Raw genomic sequence first — 18,007 nt, 5'->3', positions numbered from 1 at the left:
TGACTGGCAACCAGCCTTAGCTAAACACGTGAGGACTTCGTCTAGCTGTTCCAGGTGCTGTGAGAAGCTGGACGAAAAGATGACAATGTCGTCCCGGTAGCAAAGACATGTCTTTCATTTTAATCCCCGCGGTACCGCGTCTATCATTCGTTCGAATGTGGCTGGGGCGTTGCATAGCCCAAAAGGCATCACATTGAATTCAAAGAGCCCATCTGGCGTAGCAAGCGCAGTCTTCTTTTTATGAGACTCGTGCATCGGAATCTGCCAATAACAAGAACGCAAGTCAAGACTTGAAAAGTACTCGGCACCTTGTTAAGTATCAAGAGCGCCGTCAATGCGGGGCATTGAGTAGACGTCCTTACGAGTAATTTTGTTGAGCGATCTGTAATCAATGCAAAACCGTACCGAGCCACCGAGCCATTCTTTTTTTTTACTAGTACTACAGGAGAAGACCATGCACCTGTCGAAGGCCTGATGACGTTGCGCTCCAGCATGTCGTGGACTTGTTCTTCTATAAGCTTGCGATAAGAAGCCGACACATGGTAAGGGCGGCGGCGAATGACACGGGATCCGTCGGTGTCGATATGATGAGCGGCCACCGTTGTTTGACCCAGACCTTCGGAACAAACGTCAAAGAGAGTTTTGTGCTTCATTAATAACACTAGCAAGGCATAAATTTGCGTTGGGTTGAGATGTTTACACCAATTGGCCTTGAGAGCGGAAGATAAATCTTCCGCTGGCATACACTTTGAGAATAACGAAGCAGATGAACCAGTGACGACACAAACCGGTGCTTCTTCGGTAATGCTGGCAACAGTGGTCCCCTCTGGCAGAAGTAGTGGTTCCGGCGTCGTGTTGCAGGCGGTGATGCTTGTATAACCACGTGAGAACCGCACTAAACAAGATGCGATGGTGATCCCTCGAAAAATGCAGCGCTGGCAAGGAACAACCGCAGCGTCACCATCTAAAATGTCTCATGACTTGATCGTAAGGACACGTTCTTGTCCTGGAGGCAGGAGGAAATCCGCAACTGTGACAAGGTTGGGCGACGAAAGGTCGGTAGCAGAAGAAAGCTCAGTGTCCGTAATACGAATGAGGGGTCGACCACACGAAATTACAGCAGACGCAGCTGACAAGAAGTCCCAGCCTAAGATTATCTGGTGAGCGCACGAAGACAGCACAGCCAATTGTATGCAATGACGGATTCCATCGATGAGAACACGAGTAGTACACAATCCGGTCGGGCAAATCGGATTGTCATTAGCGCTGCATAACATGGGACCGGCATAAGGAGTTTGCACTTTACGCAGGCGAAAACACAATTCACGATCAATTACCGAAATGGCGGCTCCAGTGTCTATAAGGGCTTCAACAAAAACACCTTCACACAAACAGGCAGTAATTTAGCTGGACGAGACGGAGGAGTTGTAACGTTTCGACAACAAGCAGTTTCCCTTCCAAAAACTGCACCTTTTAGTTTTTCGAGTCCAGATAGATCGGCGCGGAACGCAGGGGTGATGACGTACGCCGAAACGGTGACGGAGAACGGCGGCGAGACGAGCGAGAAGGATGAGGCCCACCTTGAGAACGCGTGAAGGTGAGGGCGACCGACGGGAGGTGGACGGATACGGTGCGGGATCGTATTCATCGGGTCTCTGGGCAAAGTCTCTTGCGTAAGCTGAATAACGATGTCGTTGATCCTGCTGACGGCAGCGGCAGAAACGGGATATATGACCCCTTATGCCCCTGGATGCGGGTGGCGAGCTTCTGTTTCGCTACCGCAGAGCATCCTGCAGACGTGCCAAGTACCTGACGGAGATGCCCCGTGAAGGTCGACCAATTGGAGAAGTCACTCTTGTGGATATACCAGGTTTTAGCGACGCCATTGAGGCAAAAAGGAACGTAGCGCAGTTTGTGCGCCTCGTCCCAATAATTACAAACGCTGGTTCGATCATAACTGTCCAGCCATTCTTCGATGTCTTCAGCGCGAAGGCTAGAAAATGCCGGAGGGTCTAGGTGAGAGGTACTCATGGTGCAGTGAAGCCTAAGTGGCTGAGAAAGAGTGGTTGCACCAGCGGATGCGTTGGGTTCTGCCATCGCTGTTGCTTGAGGGCACAACCGTCCGCCAGACCGGAGCTCCAGGGGTGATGGGTAGAGCAGGAGGACGTGGGAACCAAAGCACGCTCCACCACTTATGAGACGACGTCCGGTACGGCAGTAACCAGGTTATATCTTCAATCCAGATCCATGAGCCAAAGAGGCCCAGCCCGCGTGACATACGATGATGATCACTACAATGGTTTGGTCATACAGGTGAAGATGAAGTGCATATCACAATATATATATATATATATATATATATATATATATATATATATATATATATATATATATATATATATTGTGTGTGTGTGGAGAATTTCTTCTTCGAATCCAGTCAGTGCTTTGTATGCGTTTAGAAACGACGGACGAACGTGCGCAAATTTTTATTACTTCCTACGTTTTGGCAGGATGCAGGGAATACCCTGACGAAGCCAGGCCCTCCAACGTAGGAAGTAATGAAACTTTTCGCACGTTTCTCAACACACACACACACAGATATATACATATATATATATATATATATATATATATATATATATATATCCCATACCTTAACGAAGACTAACTGGCCCATTGAATTATTACTCCCACTATATATATATATATATATATATATGCATGCCAGCTGATGAAGTAAGGTAGGTCTGCCCCCCCCCCCCCCCCCCCCGCAAAAGAGTTGGTACGCCACAGGCTGGAGCATCCTGTATAAACGGCACCAACGTTCATACATTAATTGCCTTATTAGAAAAAAATGTTTCCGACAAGCCAGCTGTGTTTTGGAAGTATGTACGCAAACAGTCTAGCAAAACGGGGAGTCCTTCACACTACTGGACTCAGACGGTGTTGAAAAGCATGCCATCGCTGACTGTTCTGTCAAGCATTTTTCATCCATTTATAGGACATCAGACTTTCGGACTCAGATAGTACAACAGGCCAAGGCAGTCAGCACATCTAGTTGTTTATCGCTGGATAAAAAGCTCATCTGCTTATCTATTAAGCGCCTAAAACCGCCCATATTGTGTGGCACAGATTGCATCCCTTCCACCATACTAAATGTTTATGGTAGTATGTATTTGCCCTATCACTGACTACAATATATAACAACTGTCTGAACTCTTCCACATTTCCCAGCATGTGGAAAACTGCGCGTGCTTTTCAAATATTTAGGTCAGGCTGCAAAACTGATGTTTCTAATTATCGCCCGATTTCTCGACTGTGTGCCACACCGAAGATCTTTGAGCTGGCTCTTCACAACATATTGTATATTAGCGTAAATAATTCGTTAATGCCTAATCAACACGGGTTTTTTCCTCACCGCTTATCTACCAAAAACCTTGCTAGTTTAATGACGCAAATATCTTCATGTATTTTTCCGAGAGGACAGGTTTACGTAGTATACTGTGAACTGAGCAAGTCTTTTGGCGTACTCAGCCAGTCACTGATTTTGGTTAAACTTGCAAAATTTTATGTTGACTCGTCTGTAAATGTCCAAACGTCTTCCTTATACAAAGTAACAAGCGGAGCCGATGAAGGGTCGGTATTAGGTATACTTTTTTATTTAATTTGCATTCATGATGCATCTTATGTAATTCGTTATTCTTCTTTTCACTTGTACGCATACGACATCAAGATATCTAAGAAAATTCATTTAGTGACCGACTGTGGCTTGCTTCAGTCAGATTTGTGTTCTTTATCCGAATGGTGAGATAACAATTATAATCTACACTCTAAGCCAAAACGGAGCAACAGGGGTATAGGGGTTGCTCCTTTCAGGGAGCAATTGCATTGCCACTCCCATTACTCTCCTAAAAGGAGTAACTGCAGAGGGAGGAACCGTTGCTCTCCTTTCAGTTCCTCCTTCGGGAGATGAACAGTTACTCCCTCCAGTTCCTCCCTGCAGACCAACAGTTACTCCCACCAGTTGCTCCCTGCCGACCAACCATTACTCCCACCAGTTGCTCTTCTAAGAGCAACAGTTACTCTTTACCGTTCCTCCCACATGTTCGCAGTTACTCTTTGAAAACCAACTGCACATGCTTCCAGTTACTTCTTGGGGAAATGAGTATTTATCTCGAGTATGCTTGTTACACGCTTAACACATGGCGAGAGCTCCTTAGAAGAGCACTGCTTGGCGCTTCTAACACAAAAAGTGGACAATCTTGAAAGGAAAATAAATGCTTTATTGATCTTTTTATGAGGCGACGTGTGACCACACGTAAAAGTAGACTTCGCCACACCACAGCCAGCACTAAACAAACACCATAATACATCAAAGGTTTTCTGCGTCATCCGTGGAAAAACAATCTTGAATTTCTAGCATAGGGCAGTCTGTGTCATCATTGGTGAGAGAAGGGCAACTTCTCCAATTCTGAAGAACTCAAGTTTCGCAGCTGGTGTTTCCATCAGGCTAGCGCAGCAGAACGTCACCGCAGGCATATGTGAAGCATCTCATTGCTGCAAGAAAAAAAATAGAAGTGTGAGGTTAAACATGCCAGAATCAATTCATAACAATGAGTCACACACACTGCAGCAGCGCTTACATTCTAGGATGTCTACTGCAAAACGAAATGTGAAAAAAAGGAAGGTTCGGCCAAACGTTACTTGGCAAGCCATATAAATGCTGATGTGGTAGACGCTCTTCACATGATGTCTCAGACAGCAATATTCTGGAAGAAAATGTGCAGCACCTCAACAAGGCATATTTGTAGCAGTTAAAGATACCCTTAGGTTCAGCTAACTTGTTTCCTATACACAGCTGAGTGACATTTCTATGAGCCCATTCACCAATGGGCATTCTAAGTGTGGTCATGTGTGTGGCAAATAACACGTACTGTCCGCTCATGTTAAAATACTTATTTAGCTCGTGCACATAGATGCTCTCGGTTCTACTGTTCTATCATACGCTGCTGCGTCTTGAATTGTGCAATACCTGTAGGCACAAGCCAAGCAGGCAAAGCCTGCTTGAAAGCAACCATTTGCAGAGGCTACATGATAATCTTCAGTATATTTCTTTGTACCTGACGCAAACGGCTGGACAAAACTATAGACAAAAAATGTAGACCGTGCTACCTTGAAAAAATGCTTTAAATTTAGTAAACTAGGGTGCATTTGTTCACTCGGTTGTCGAGGAAGCAATATATCTTAAGGCATGCACAGATATTCTGATTCTTTGTTTGACAGTGTCACAGATAGGTTGCCAATACATATATATTTGAGAGCAACAAGATGTGATGCTTCTATTAGTTCAACATCTTGTTGGTTCACAGCCAAACAGGTTACTGCTTGTTAGACAAATTGGAATAAGCACACCGTGGTTTCCAAAAAAAAAAGCATTATTAGAAGTTAGCTCCCGGTGTGAATGTCTGCCTATTTATTTTGTACTGCCTCCTACATGTGCCACAAAGACATTTGTTGAGGATGTGCTACCAGTCAAGCCAAGATCGCATACTTGGTGAATGTGATGGAAATACAAACATTAGAAACACTGCCACCTCTAGTAAGAGCATAACACTTCAGTATCTTGGACTAGCAAAGAGGTGCACAAGAAAGTTAAGCCCACTCTTGCGGAACTTTGAATGCGAATATTTCAGAGTGGGGGAGGTCAACATGCTGTGGCACTTTTAAACCCTCGAAACATCTGCAGAAAACAGGGTAAAGGCAAGTCAAGAAACGCTGTTATGAAGGCCTGCGCATGGACAGCTTTGTGAATCTAGGCCCAAGTGTTATGCTTTGTGCAAGCCAAAATCCATGTAAATAGGGAAAGCATACTTTTAGGAGTACCAGCGTAAACAAATCTTGGCAGTTGGCTTTTTTAGTACAAACAGCAATCCCTGCAATGAAAACATAAACATTTTATCTTAACGGTAACAGTGTGAGCACACACACGGGCCAGCGGAGCCATGTCGAATTGTCAGTGCCAGTGTAACCATGTGGCATGATGAACTATTCTCTGGCCAACACATGCACAGTTTGCCCCTAAAAAGCTATGCTTTCATATACGTAGTACAAAAAGTCTGCACTTACCAAAATTCACTTGCTTTCTGTACTTTAGCATCGTTGGGAGCATCTGCAGTATAACCAAATTTGTGTCATATCCCTGAAAAAAAAGTAAAAGACATGCATCAAATATTGTTTCATTTGGTAGCAGTGAAGTCAGGTTAAGAACAGCCAAGTGGGAATCAGCCTAATTATGTGCATGCGGCAAATCCCAAACGGTGTTATTGAGGTTGTCGAAATTTTCGTCGATTGGTATTAACGTCGATATGTGACTTCAACGGCATGCCAAGTTTTCACAGCGCATAAAGATTTCATGATGCAGAATAATGACAACGCTAACGAGAACATACAGCATTTATGATTGTCTTTTACAATATTCAGTTTTGCTAAGGTTTTGCATCTCTAAAGAAATCTGAAAGATTTGGGTCATTCCTTCTCCAATTGTTCTGTCAATATGTAAACTGCTCGCTTGATGGTGCGCTTATAAAATAGTACGTTCAGCGCAGAGGTGAAGCAAGTGACGCAGTGATGTGGGCAGATTTTTTTTTTTTTTTTAGGCGTGCGGGGAGGGGGGGGTCCGCTTATCTGAATAGGCCGGGCAAGCGAATATGGTCGTCAATTTGGGCTCCCTACGCCCGGCCTAAAAAAATTCTGTGCGCAACCGCCTGGCTATGCCAGTGAAGTGATGCGACAATGATTTGTTCACTTACTGATTTACATACACTTTACAGCTCTAAAAAATGCGGCCCAAGGCCCCAACACTCAGCCGTTAACATTACATAAAGCCAATGGTAGAAAAGTGCCAGTATGAATGCAGCTACAACCCCGCCCCAATGTTTTTTCAAGCGAGGTAGTGTTGCGGAAATGAACTTTTAACTGCAAAAGTACACTGGCACTGCAGTGGTGACAGGGGAAGCAAGAGGGTATGCAGGCGGTAATAGAGGTAATTTAGTCCGATACGGCAAGCAATGGATACGGCGAATAAGAGCAAATCATTTCTCTTTCAATAGCGCAACCACTCAACAATGTATTGTAAGAGCATTAAATCTTGCTGGAAATGCCACTCACCTGCACGCTGATGCATGCACAGTCCTTTGTCCGACGAGCGAACAGGCTTGCAGATAGCTGAAGACGTGTTTACGATGTGTTTGTTCCACCCGGCAGCAAAATCCACAACTACTTCGCGCTCCATAAAGATAAATATACACTAACCTTCATCACGAATAAGTAGAAACGCAAATCTGCGACACACACACACGATCAAAACATAGCTCACAAGCCCGCACGTCCATGTGCTCGCCGACTACAGACCAAATGAATATGAGTAGTGCGAACGCGAACCTAGTTGCACCGAAAAAAAAAAACGTCGAGCAGTGGCAGCACAGGCGTCAGCGCAATGATTTCAGTGTGTTCTCCTAATACAATTATAAAAAAAACTGAGGTACACTAAAACCCATAAATAAACATAAAAAGTTGAGTATAATTTTTATTCAGTGCTAGTCAACATAAACACTGAATAAAAATTACTTTGTAACTTACATCGTTTGCTACGCTAGCGCCACACTTGTCGTGCGGGCGCAGATGGCGCAGATTTGTCATTCTGCCCTCAAACTACACGGTGAAGCGGGCTACTAAGTGTATGGCTGATGAGAAGCGCGTCTGGGTCCGCTTTTTTTTTTTTTTTTCTTCTCCGATATATTTGGGCGGGGGGGGGGGGGGGGGGGGGGCTCCTTATGCACGTGTTTCGGTGCTTGATCGACTTTGACGCCCTTACTTCGCGGACGAACGGCGTGTCTAGGCTATTTTTATCGTTGTTTTGCACGTGTTTCGGCGTTCGGTCCGCTTTGACGTGCCAACTCTCCATTCTGCTGCTGCGTGTGTTAGGTATTTGCCGTACTGTATTCTCAGGCCTTCTGTGTTCAGCCAGCGCTGCTATCTTATTATCTACGGATGCTAAAATAAGTCACTATTTTGGTTTGGTGAAGTTTGGCACACAGAACAAACAATAATCTGGCCCATGAATATCAATGGGGGCGGCATGCATATTTGTGTGCGGTGTCCTGCCGGGGAGTAACCGTTGCGTGACGAGAGCATTTACAGCGGTTCCTCCTTCCGTTGCTCCCTTACAAACTTAAGATGAATACAGTTGCTCCCCCATTCTCGAACAAGTCGGCCATCTTGTTCCGCTTGGTTTATTGTATGGCTGATGAGAAGCGCGTCTGGGTCCGCTTTTTTTTTTTTTTTTCTTCTCCGATATATTTGGGCGGGGGGGGGGGTTTATTGTCCGCAGCGTGGTTATATACATTGGCCTTAGGAGAGGGTGAAGGGAGGGGGGAAAAGGGAGAATGAAGGCGCACAGGGCCCAAACGAAATGGTGCGCGCGCAGCTGGTTTTGCTGGCGTTACAAACGAACGTTACAACTCTCAGAAAGAGAGTAACAGTCGGTCTGAAGGAGTAAAAACAGCCGTTGCTCCCATTTCGGCCATTTTTGGCTTAGAGTGTAGTCTGATTACGTCAAAGACCAAATTCATGAGTATACCTTGCAAAACATTCATCGTGTCATTTCCATACTCTGTGTTGTAACTCAAGCGCACGCAGCTAAGCAGCAAGGACGATGGTCCGGCAGTCAACGAACAGCGTTTATTGTCCGCAGCGTGGTTATATACATTGGCCTTAGGAGAGGGTGAAGGGAGGGGGGAAAAGGGAGAATGAAGGCGCACAGGGCCCAAACGAAATGGTGCGCGCGCAGCTGGTTTTGCTGGCGTTACAAACGAAACAAATACAACACTCTGTCAATACCATGTCCTTATGTAAGGTATATGAATACAGTAATCTCGGTGATGTTTTTGATAGCATGCTAAATTTTTCTTCTCACACTAAACATGCTGCCATGTCTCTCGTTCTCTAGGCTGTTTGTAGAATCTCTCAAGAATTGAGTTCTCCTAGAGCCTTCTACAAATTGTACACGAATGGCCTTGCTAAATATGGCAGTTATGCAATCAAGCGAGTCCATAAAGAATTCATAAGCATTTAGAAAAAATGTTTCTCTAGAAATGACTCTGGATCTCGTTCCAGCACTGCCAGATTATTATAATTGGCATTTCGTTGCCATCACTTCACTGCTGACGAAATCGCGCTGACCTATTATTTTTTTTATAAACCAGCTCACGTAATGATATCCTGCCCTTTACCTCTCAGTTGTGTAACTTTTCAAATTCTGCGAAATCTACCCAGAGAGAATCAACCATTTTATGTACCTGCCAACTTCTTTCAACACTCTACTGTTCAAGAATACAAGGTCTCTATAATGTTAAATTACATGATCTTGATGTTTTTCACAGTCCACTGCCATTGTTTCTGTCTCAGATCTGCACAGTCTTAAAATAATTTTTCGCAATGCACATTGTTGTAAGACCGTGGTAGAAAGTAGTTGAGTGGCAGTTTTTAGTTTACTTTTATTCAATTCGTGTGGTAAGCTTGGGGAGGCATGCCAGCCGTTGCGCTTAATTTGCTTCGGCATGTAGCATTTGCTTTGACGACGCTCAGTCGAAGCGTACGACCCGACCAACCCTGACCACACAGACACGGCCGTGGGCCCGCACGGCGCCCAGCGAAGTGCTGAGGCGCCTGAGATTACCGAGCGCTTCTAGTTTCTGTTAACCCAGAACGAAGGAACCAACTTCACCGTGGGCGACAAAGGGGTAGGGATAGAAACGCCATTGGGATGACTCCAGGATTGCCCACGAGCTAATTTATTAGGGTTGGGTGGAGCGTTCAGGCGTACAAAAAAATCACCATGCGCTTCTCTTTTCTTGAATAAGTCCATGAAGCCCGCCGTGAACAAAATGCTTGCCAAGAAGGTTTGTTGGTGCCATACAGTTATCCTCTTCTGTAAATTCTGTAATGACATTTGCCACTCACAACCCATGAACAAAGATGGCGCCATTCCACGTCCCATTTCCCCCAGAATAATGTCCGTCGGGCCCAACCACCTGTCGTGTCCACTATACAACTTGACGATATATTCCAAGAAAACAGTTAGTATAAAAGCTCCATTGCATCTCCCGGCATTCCGCCTTGCTGCCTGCTGAGTGTGCTGTCAGCTGTCGCCAGTGTGGAAAGACGAGTTATCCGGCTTCCTATTGTTCGCAAAGCTTTTATATCTACACGATGTTTCAAGAAACGTGTCCGAAAAAACTCACAGTAAGGATTCTGCGACACATTTACTCGCCAACTGCGGCACTATTTACGGCAGTAGTTGAAGATAATTATTTATTTACTTATTTGCTTGTTTATTTTTTCAGAGAAGGCACGCGGTCGGTTTACACAGGAGGATCAAAGTCCCTCCTGCGAACAGCGCATTAGCACTTTGGGAATTCAAAAAACCCGCCACTCATGAAATACCGACTGGTTTCCCTTTCATTGCTGAATGCGAAACCGAAAAGCTCAGCACTCTTCGATGACTTCCCAAATGTACGAGCGTCTGTGCGAAAACAATGCATCCACCTCACTTTGAAAGTAAGCGGGTGGCAATTGCCATAAAAGCACGCGTGGCACATGCAGGTATTGAATGCGGAACTCGCCCCACTGCCATCATTGTCGCAAACAAGCAGTGATGTCTGTCGTCTGCTTGAAAATGCTGCTGCGCTAACCAGGCATAAAGTTCTTCGCTGCAGTTTGATCAACCTTCTAGTTTTGTGAGAAGGAATCGTACGTCTTGCAGCGTCGGGAAAATTTATCCCAGGTTCTTCAGGCGTCGTCGAAGTCAAAGGAACGCGATCATGCTTTGCCAACTTTCGCCGCAACGCCTTTTAAACCACAGAAACGAAACCACCATTACATGGTCAAGTGATGTTAGGCAATATTTTTGTCGTCACTTTATGTAAAAAAATATACTAGTGACACAAAATTTGCAGGTTTAGAACATCATTTTTGCTAAGCAATGACGCCCATGCAATATTATCACCGAATGCGTTATTAGCAATGTGAACAAACTTCAATGTTTTGTAGTTGCCAGATTTTTATGTTCACAAAATACGAACAACTCATAATTAAAATTAATTGTTACAACTATATTACCTGTATACTAAAAACAACTTATATGTATATTTTGCATTTATTAATAAACAAAATTTTTTGCTGTTTTCAGTGTTGCCTGTTTTTGATGCATATTTATAAACATTGTTGCCTAATTTTCAAACAAACGTAATAAATATTCAGTTTTTATATCATTGTTTAAAGTTTTGTACACCGACGAAAATTTTTTTTTAAGCATTTCAGTGCACACCGGTGTGTTGGTTGTACTATTGTTTTAAAATGATCCTCGCGGCACACGTGACACAAATACGCTGCACACGCGATGCGCCTGTTCCAAAAGGCACTAGTCTGAAACTTCCCAAACGGAAATATCACTTCGTACGGTTTTCTTGCGAACATCATGCTTGTCAAGTTCTATTTGCGCCAGTTCTGCAAGTCATCTGTCCGGTATGTACACTTTGCGAAGCACGGTGAAAGTCGTTTGCGAGTCGCGGCCTTCCGTGAACGATAGTTATAGCGCGAAAACAAAACGACGACACAGAGACAAGAAGGACACGAAGACACGCCTTGTTGTCTCGGTGTCGTCGTTTTGTTCTCGCGCTATAACTATCGTCATGCCATACCAACTAGCCCAAGCTACCACACTTTTTTCGTAAACGTTTATCACTTGGAACATATGTGTTCCAAAGACCTTCACTAATTGCGCATCTCCGGCCTCTACACCTAGAAAGACACCATGAATTCTCATTTAGAGAACCACCACCACTGTGCCTTGCCTCAGTTCTAAGACTCCCATCTGACCTGTAGGGTTTTTCCCACCCCAAAATGAGTAACATTTACCGCATATCTGCTGTTATCGTATTCCGGTCAATGGAAAAAAAAAGAACTGGCAAAAGGATGTGACTTAAGTTCATTTTAATATCGACAAATGCAAGACACTTATGCATTTTACTAGTCAATCATAATAACAATGCGATAGCGTTTCTCTCGGAGGAAACTTTCAAGAGATTCGCCTTTTTTTTTTTAAATGAGTACCGCCCGCGTATATTTATAACTGAACTTTAATATCAAAACATTTCAAACGCTGCAAATGCTCACTTTATTGCACTAAACTGCAGCGGAAAGCGACAGTGAACACCCGGAAAGTACCGCTTCCTGACTTGAGAAAACATTTTTATTGTTTTGTTTAGTTTAGATCCCAGGGTCAACATTCTAACGGTAGTTCTATCCACTATCTATTAGCTGATGATGATGGTTACATCGGATTGGAGGCTACCAGACTGCAATGCGAGGACCGATTGTTGACAACATGAAGCACAAAAATACAGCATCGCAATTTTTTTCAAAAACCGAATTGAAATTCATTCCATATATGTGGGTTTGTCCTGCATTACGTACCTGTGCTGAGACTATCAGAAGCTTGTGTTTAAACCATAGGTGCACGCAGGGTTTCAATGGGGGGGGGGGGCAAAGGTTGGTCGCAGCGTTCCCCCCCACACACACATTGTGTCATTGTATGGGGCTGCCCCACCCCTGCCCCCCTCAAACGAGAAAAAAAAAAAAAGGAAGTTTTATCATATTCTGACTGATTTATCAATATTTCCTTCAAATAAGATTTCCTGCAATACCTATCTCCACAAACTCCTATTTATTATATACTGTTTATGACATATCATTCACAGTAACTGTGGTTCCATATTAGAGTCAGGATTTTAGTTTATAGTTTGCCTTCTGCGTATGCACGAGATTTTCGAAACATAGCATTCGCACTCAACAGGTCTGCGTTTGGGCCATACATGGTTATGGCAAATGTAACGATTTCCATACCCAATTTAAAATAGCCTATTTAAGCATGCGAGTACATGGATTCTGGTTTTAGAGCACTTCATTGTCAAAAATCTGGGGCAAGGAGGGTGAGCAGCAATAAACACATCAAATTAGGTCAGTCAAATTTAAAATAATGTTCAAGTATTAACTCAGATACGAACAACTTTTTTTATGAAGGTGCTTTTTTTTATGCAAGCATTGCATACTAACCCCAGCTTAACACTTGGCACTTCTTTTCTTCTATATTGGCACTTCATATGCCAAAAGAAATATGTTACCAAAGCATTTTTTTTTTTTTCAGAAAAAAAATGTTTTGTCTGCATAAGTTTAATGTCAATTTCTCACATCACTTGAATGTAAGCAAAATCTTCTAGATATGTAGTGAAAGTGAGTATTAATTCTGAGATGTCAAAAATTTCATCTCTAGAAATTGGATGGGTTATGTTTTGTTACAAACTCTCCTAGGTGTGCTCAAACTTTCCTTCAGTTCTAATCAAGCGATTCACATTTCATTCCACTATGGGATGCTTCCGCCACTTTTATAATGTGCAGTTTTTCTTATAAACATCTTGTGAGCACAATCATGTTAAGAGTTTGTCAACTGGATTATGCAAGTGATTTATATTACTGCCATGAATTACACAGCGTGCACTAAGATAGTGGAGCCACTTGGGCTGTAGAAACAAAACTAAGGTGACTCTACTGCATCCATCTAAATGAAACTTGACCATAAATTGATTCATGAACTAGGTTTATCAAATTTAGTATATTAATATACTTTTGAATTACTACTGAATGTAATGCTGGATGTTACGGGCCTTCATCCTTATAATGTTGCATCTTATGTACATTCTTCAGGTGTGAAAACGTCTCCATAAGAATTAAGAATAACCGCTGCCAGAAGAGGCATTTTTCTATCGAAAGACAGAGCAGGCCATTTGACTTTCTGAGCAGGCTCTTCTGTTTTTGCTTTCTCAAGTACAGAATGCTTTTGTGAAAAAGCATCAGCATTTGCTCCTATAAAGGTGGTGCATACTTTATAGAGCATTCAATAGCCCTCTCTTTGAAAAAATCCAACACAATTCATAGATTATCCACAGCACACAAACAGACTCAAAAGAGCATTGGTTATTCAAGTAATAATAAAATCTGGTTGGCAGATCTTTTGCCCTTTTTGGGGCTTACATTTGGATTGATCTAGCATTCTGCAATGACCTACACTGCTTCCCGATCTGCAGTATATGAAATAAAAAAATCCTTCTGGTAACCTGCTTAAACAGAACCTAGTCTCGTGTCACCAGAGACTGCATAGTGTGCACGTGTTTTTCTTCCTACTGAAGAGCCACATTGTTCCCATTCATACTTTGTAATATTTCATCAGTACAACCCTGGTATATATGTACATTTCTTATATGACATATGTGCCTGAATACTAGGGTTAGCCTTCCAAAAATATCTTATGGGAACAAAACTTATTCACAAGCTTTATTGTCGAGGTAGTCCACTAGGATATCGAAATGACTAGGTAACAAATCCAGTGCTGAAGCCACACACCCCTTCCTGTACTCTTTATTTCTGAACTCATAATTCAAGATAGTGCCTCGGGGGTACCCACCTTTTTTAATGGTGATGTTAATTGGAACTAATGAGTGAATGATTCATAAAGTTTTTCACCTATTTTCAAATATGCATTTGGTTTCTAAATTCTATCTGCTTATTTTACCACTCACTGTGGAACTTGAAAAACTGTGCTAACCACTGTTCAAATTGGGCGGCTTCATAGTAGGCAGTACCATAAATTGCTCATATTATGTTTCGCAAGTTATGTTATGAGAAACATTAAAATATATATATATATATATATATATATATATATATATATATATATATATATATATATATATATATATATATATATATATATATATCTTGAAAGTCTTCCTGGATTCGGGTCGTGTTTTAAGTCACCAGATGAAGCGAACGAGCAAACGAAAAATGATGCTTTATTGCCAACGTTACGGCCGGGGACCGGCCTTCGTCAGGGCACACCTATATATATATATATATATATATATATATATATATATATATATATATATATATATATATATATATATATATTTGCTCTTTCTACTCAGCTGTCTGTAATCAGCAATTTGAAATTTAATTAAACTTTTTGAACTGCTGCCACGATTGGTGTTCATACTGATGTTGGCGGTTGCAGCAAAAGCAATTAGTGAAGGGATATCTTATTTGGCCCATATTTTAGGATTTTTGTACACACAGTTCTATTTTTTATTTGTGTTATATTTCTTAATTTGTCCTGTTATTTGTTCATTTCAGTTTAGTGTTCAGTTTTTATTGATTCAAAATACTAAGTTCACAGTTAAAAGTATGCAGACGAGGGTCCCAAAGTCGGGTGACTGCAGCAGGACCCTCAGTTAATAATAACGATAAAAAGTGTAATTATAACAGCATCTAATATTACACAACGTAAGTGGAAGTGAACAGTGGAAGCACCAAAAAACTACAACAAATAAGTGAAAGAACAAAAACACGGTTAAAGTGGTGCAACTAAATAATAAACAGGTATGCAAGTGGATTAAGCAAACCATAGAGGAAAACCCTGCCTAAAATTTCTAAATATTTACACTTTTACATTATAAATTATTTTTGTTCTCAACCTAGTTATACAAGATTAAATTATTCAGTTCATGTTTGAATACATGTAAGGATGACAATGATTTTAGTGAGTAGGGTAAATAATTCCAAAACTTGATCACCGCGAAGGAGGAAGTGATTTTGCCATAGCTGGTGTTACATTTAGGTAAAAGAAATTTGTGATTATGGGCGAACTTAGTGCTGTTAGTGTTGGTGAGTAATCGAGGATCGATTAAATCAAGGACAAGCTGTTTGTTCAGCTGTTTGAATAACATTAAAAATAAGTGAAAATGAAACAAGCCAGACACAGAATGTGGTTAGCCTGAAAGAGTGGGGCAGCATTGGAATAAAATGAACTGCTGGTAATAATGCAAATGGCATAATTTTGAATGTGCTGATGGATGAAAGGACTGTTATAGGTATTACCCCATGAAGTAATGCCATAGGTGAGGTGTCTATGTATGAATGCAAAGTATCAAGACAATAAAGCTTCAAGTGAAAAAAAAATAAACGAGATTTATTGAGTGATTTTATGCCAAATGCTGTTTTTTTAATGAACATAAATAATTTGATTATTAAACTTCAAGTAAGGGTCTAATTTTATGCCCAGAAAACACTCACAATCAGATGCAGGAATGAAGTGAATGTCAATAGACACCTGTGGTGTAAAAGGAAGCATTTTTTGAGAGGTTTTAAAAATCATGGACTGAGTTTTAAGAGGGTTTAAAATTAAGTTGTTTATACGACACTATTTAACCACATCGTTCAGTTTATTGATCAAGGTAGTCAATGATTTATGTGACATGGAAATAGTCGTATCGTGAGCATAAAAAATAATGTTAAAATGATTAGGGCAGTTCGGCAAATCATTAATATAGATACAAAACAGTAAGGGCCCCAGAGTAGAACCCTGTGAAGCCCCTTGATTTATTATTTTAATGCTAGAAATAATTCTCCCTATGCACACTGATTGTTCACGATCTAGAAGGTAATTTTTTATGAATGGTAAGGATGGACCAGTGATACCTAATGATTCTAACTTGCTAAATAAAATATTATGACTAATGGTGTCAAAGGCTTTCTTGAAATCAAGAAAAACTGCAAACTTATGATTCTGGATGGAAGATTCAAGAGATCGTTTAATGATAGTAATGTTAAAGTCGTAGAACCAGCACGGAAACCGAATTGAGGAGGCTTTAGCAATTGAAATTTGATGAGGTACTTCTTAATACATTTCAAAAATAGTTTTTCAATAAGCTTGCTGATGGAGAACAAAATGTAAATAGGTTGATAATTACAGACATCTGTTGTTTTGCCTTTTTTGTGTACTGTGGTTACCTTAGCATTTTTTAGTGAGCTTGGAAATGTGCCAAGTTCAAGAATGACATTAATTATATCACTTAGTACTTCCGAAATATCTGAATCAGCAAGCTTTAAATGAAACGCCTATATGTTTTTTAGCTCAACACTACAGTTTTTTTGACTCAGGATTGTTGAATAGACTTCATCAGTAGTTACAGAAAAATGAAAAAAAAATGAATGGGTATAGCGGGTAAGGGGGTATGAAGATGCTGTGAAGCACCACAGTTTTTTTGACTCAGGATTGTTGAATAGAATTCATCAGAAGTTACAAAAAAATGAAAAATTGAATGGATACAGCGGGTAAGGGGGTATGAAGATGCTGTGCAGCACTACAGTTTGTTTGAGTCAGGATTGTTGAATAGACTTCATCAGTAGTTACAGAAAAAAATGAATGGGTACAGCGGGTAAGGGGTATGAAGATGCTGTGGGCCTGTCCTTATAGATTTCGTAGAAGTAAGTACTAAAAGACTCAGCTATGTCAGATGACTCAGTACAGATTTGCTGATCATACCTAATTTTATCAGTTATATTACTAACCTGAAGTCTGTTCAAAAAGTCCTTGAAAATTTTTCATTTTTTCTTTGGGTCATTTTTTGCCTTATAAAGTTCTTATTTATTTTAGAGCTGTTTTGATTGTTTGAAAAGGTTATTCAGCATGCTATTATATTTTTACACCTATGTTTCAGATTAATCATCAATGGCTGTTTTTTAGTTTTTCTGTAAAGGTTATCTTTTTTTCACATACTCGTTAACAAGCCTCGAGTTTAGCAGGGACTGCGGTGGAACCTAAATATTTTCTGGCATTTAAGTTTTTTAGCATTTGCATACACAGGTTAAGGACACAGAAAGCAGAAATTGTCTAATGCTTCCTCGGGGTTTTGTAAGCTGCCAATGGAGGTCCATCCGGTGCCCTGAATATCCTTGAGGAAATTTGCCTCATTGAAGGTTGAAGTAAAGTGGCATGCATTATGACGAGAAAGATTTACAACGAGAGTTATAAATAGGGGAAGATGATCAGTGA

At 41.3% G+C, this 18,007-nt stretch overlaps 1 long non-coding RNA gene across 1 annotated transcript; it reads right to left on the bottom strand.

Annotated features, from left to right (window-relative positions):
- Positions 1–4,262: 4,262 nt before the first annotated feature.
- Positions 4,263–7,427, bottom strand: LOC142775949 (uncharacterized). Its single transcript, XR_012887171.1, has 3 exons — positions 7,168–7,427; positions 6,127–6,199; positions 4,263–4,557 (listed from the first exon to the last, which is right to left on the bottom strand). It is a non-coding gene; the product is annotated as an uncharacterized LOC142775949 (long non-coding RNA).
- Positions 7,428–18,007: the final 10,580 nt, after the last annotated feature.

Source organism: Rhipicephalus microplus, chromosome X (genome assembly GCF_043290135.1).
Source record: "Rhipicephalus microplus isolate Deutch F79 chromosome X, USDA_Rmic, whole genome shotgun sequence".
NCBI lineage: Eukaryota > Metazoa > Arthropoda > Arachnida > Ixodida > Ixodidae > Rhipicephalus > Rhipicephalus microplus.
Note: the sequence above shows the minus strand (reverse complement) of the source record. Positions and strands in the feature narration are given on the sequence as shown.